Source organism: Triticum dicoccoides, chromosome 5A, assembly GCF_002162155.2.
Source record: "Triticum dicoccoides isolate Atlit2015 ecotype Zavitan chromosome 5A, WEW_v2.0, whole genome shotgun sequence".
Classification (NCBI taxonomy): Eukaryota; Viridiplantae; Streptophyta; class Magnoliopsida; order Poales; family Poaceae; genus Triticum; species Triticum dicoccoides.
The window spans coordinates 136,685,825-136,690,007 of NC_041388.1; positions in this window are offsets into that span (position 1 = coordinate 136,685,825).

Here is a 4,183-nt window from a genome sequence, read left to right on the forward strand (position 1 = left end):
AAAACATCACATGACATCTCCAAATTTTTGTGGAAATTGTAAGTGAGTCCATCAAATGGTTGTAGTTCAAATATGGTCAGATAACCTTGAAAAACCATTTTCAAGAAAGTAAAGATCAAGCAATTTAATTATTTAATTAGTTGCACTGATAACAACAAAGTTTTTCTTGAGAGGTTAAACAAGTCCAACAACATAATTGAAAAGTTTTCTCTCTGGGAAAAACTCATCATAACAGGGAAGGAAATGATTAAAAATCAAAAATGGTGCTCGGAAATCTAAAGTTTTAACTCCTGGCAAAATTTTTAAATAAAACAAGGCCAAATTTTTGGGGTGTCACAGATACTACCCCCCTTAAGAAAAATCTCGTCCTCGAGATTTGTTAAAAGCTGTTTTAAGAAAACTATACGCAATAAAAAAAATGGCTACAGTGAGAGGGCAATAAGTGGTGAAAAACCACAGTGTGAATACTGGCGCTGCGCGGAAAAGTCTACGGTTCGGGACAAAACCGGGTGATTTCTACGCTGGATAAAAATTTAGAATAATCTTCTAAATTTAAATATACGCTGGTCATACCCGAGAGTACAGTGCTCTCTCTGGCCGGCAGGTGGACCCGGGGCCCACTGTCAGCCTCTTCTTCTCCCACTGGCTCTTCCTTCTACCTCTGGCTCTCTCTTCCTCCTCTCTCCCGCGCGCTTTCTCGCGCTTTCTCCACCGGCGATGCCTAATGCGTAGGGCATCTAGGCCGTACCGTGGTAGTGCGCGGCGTGCTAGCTGCCGGTGCAGCGTGCACTCACCTCGCGGGCCAGCGCGCTGTCGGCACTGCTCGCGGATTCGACTCCGAACACTGGCGATCGGCGACGAGCGGCGTTGGTGGACTTCGCCCACCGTACACCGAGCTCGAGCTATAAAAACGGCCGGGGTGCCTCTCTCTTCTTCCTCACATCTGGCCTCACTTCTCCTCCTCCTTTCTCCATTACTGCTTACAGAAGCTCGGTCGAGGCTCTAATGGCGGAGGCGATGCCGGACTGGTTTGTGATCCTGATATGCGGAGGGTTGGTGACGCTGCTGGGGCTCTCTGTGCTCCTGTGCGCGATGATCTTCGACGAGTATTGTGATGCTGCGGCTCGGGTGTTGGCTCTCCGCGGTGGTGATCATGAGGAGTAGATGAAGTATGCCGGGTGCTTACTGTTGTTAGGGGATGATTAGCTGGATGTAACACCGTTGCAAAGTTTTGCAAACAGTGTATGTGTCCGAATGATTATGGCTGTGAGTCTGCTCGTGGTGCTGTGTGAAATTAATTAATCCATGTCGTGAAGTGGCAGGTGTAGCAAATTAGGGAAAAGAAATCTCACTCCAGGATTTCGCGAGGGAAGAGCAGTTAATTTAAGGGAGCATAAACCACAACAAAACTACACACATAAGTAGAAGCCAATTAATTGACTCGTCGTACAAACTCAGGGTATCACGCATAAGTCACACACATAAATAAATGCTGCAAAGAACGAATACAGTAGCGACGTCTAAAATGAAAATGGTAACTGAACGGGGTCCTGATAAAATGTCTCTGTTAAAGGAATACACTCCTCTTCTATTGGAGGAAGTGGATTGACCAGTCGGTGTATGTGTCTCTCCGTGTCGGGTCTCAGTGGTCTGCCGATGGCAACCTGAGGATTTAAATCTGCGAGGCTCTGGAGATAATCCATCACTCGCTGGTTTAAATGCTCTTGAGCTATGATGTACTGGATAAGGTTGGCCAGAACTGGGTCTCTCTCAATACGCCCACCGGGAAAAGACGTTACTTCTCCGGGTGCTGCACGACTCGGAAAGTAATAATATCCTCGCTCGCGGGCATAGGGTACTACGGATCGAAGACGGGCAATTGCTTCTTTCGCAGCAGCTTTATGGCCAAGTGTGGGGTTGGCATAGATTTCCCCACGAAGGAAACTTCTATTGGATCTTGGTTGGGGTCTACAGGAGGAATATGCACTGCTGCCCAATATTCCGAGGTGGATGGGGTGATCCTTGATTTGAACAGCTCGTACTGGGGTGGCTGGGTAGAACCCATGGTACTGCGGGTAAAATCCCACAATATTTTGACAAAGCTACCTGGGGTTGCATCTGGGGTTCTCAGATGAATGCTGGGGTTCGGCATGACAGAAAAAGCGTGAGTGTTGTGCACAAGGTGGGGTTGCTAGGTAAGGTCACAAGGTGGCCTTTATATAGCAATGGAGCTGGATCATTTTTACCGTGGTGAAAGGTAATAAATTTGCCAGCTTGGCTCCAAAGGTCGGGTCAGTGTCAGAGATACACATATCTCATAAAGAGACGTGTTACTGTGGTTGTCGTCGGGTTGGTTTTGGTAGTTGTGCCGGGAAGAATATGCAGCTATGCGCTGACCAAACAGGCAAGGCTATTATTAAAACAGAGGCACAAAGATTGGCTGCGTTAATACGCGGTCGCATGATTACAAAGCGATGATACATTGAAACTTGGTGCTACTCATACTGCTTAGTCTACTTCGTTTATGTCTAAACGGGCGTGCCTGGTGGATGCCGAGGCTTCTCCACGTGTCTCCCTGCCGGGATTAGTCGGAGATGGCGGAGGAACTGCAGGGTCGGGGTAGTGAGAATGACCATCACGGGGATTGTTGGCCACAACCCCGTTGGAGTGTGCTCCCAAAATGCGACGAAGCACCTCTGGGGTTATCGCAGCACCTTGGACGATGGTTGGGGCAGATCTCGGGGTCTCGATCGGTTGTCCAAACAGCACGACTGGGTTGTCGGTGTTGGGCTCGTTTTCTCCTCTCGCCGGGGCTCGACGAACCAGCTCTCCACGAGCTGCTATTAGATCAATGGTGATCTGGTCCAACAGTGCCTCTAGTGCACTTACATAGCGCACTAGGTGCAACAATGCGGGGTCCGTCTCGTGGTCTCCATTGGCGACTTGGGGTGGTCTACCATACCCTTCTCGTCTGGGGTAGTAGTGGAACGAGCGACAGTTAACTCTGGGCGACAAGTGCCTGAGATGAACTATAGCCTCTCGAGCGGCTAGCTGGATGGCCTGTGGCTCAAAGGAAGTTGTCCTTACGGTGAACCGGTAGGTACGCTCGGGTGCTAGACTCCTACCGTAAATGTGCACAGTGGCCCAGAATTGGCGGTCTTCACCGCTCATGGGTCCTTGATACACAACATATTCTGGTGGCTCTTCTAACGCGTAGGCACGACGGGTGAGGTTTGCGAGGATGGTCACAAAACCTCCGAGGTGGTTTGCTGTGGTTTCGCTATGCACGACAGGGCCAGGCATTGTGGCTCGGTTTGGGGTAGCGGCTGTGCGGTGCTGGTTTGGTGTTAGCGCGCCCTTTTTATAGGAAAAAGGGGACGGAATCTTCCTTCGAACGCTTGCGAGAAAGGACTATTTAGGGGCCGATCACTGGCGCATGAGCGACAGGTTCGGTTGATAGGTTGGGCAACGACTGCCAAAAGGTGTTGGGTCACTGTGTGGCTATCTTGCACGAGAAGCTTGGCTGGGGTTTGGTTGAGGTCTGGTGGGTTGGTTTGCCTAAGTTTATTAACCGGGCTAAGATAGGATTAGCCAATGGTCAGCCTGGCTCTGATACCAAGCCTGTCACGACCGGTTTTTCCGGGTAATAAATTTCCAGAAAAGACCGTCGTGCTCATCAGCCCCAGGATTACTGTTAGCTGATGAGGCTCCAACTTGATACAGAAATTCCAAGCAAAATACAAAATATGTAGTACAAGACCATTCTGGCCTGTGAGTACAACAAATGGTTTCTAGTGGTTGATGGCGGAAGCGGGTTGTGAAACATCAGTGTCTATGGGACTCCATTTCCCACGGGAACAGCTGACCAGGTTAACTCCTATCTTCGCGAGGCTGCTATCTCCATTGCTTAGGTTCCGGGGCTGTCATCGCGTCACTCCTCTCCGTGCAAGAAAATCTGGCCAAGACAATAGCCAGGGACAAGCCAGTGAGTACTTTGAATGTACTCGCAAACATTATGAACATAGGTATAATATAACAATGATGTGCTAAAAAAAATATTTTTATGCTCATGACGTCCGTCACAAAAGATAAATGAGACTCTGATGCGTGCAAGCAAGTTATTTATAAATTTGCAATAACATGGTAGTATAAAAACTTATGAAACAAATAATCAAGTAATGCC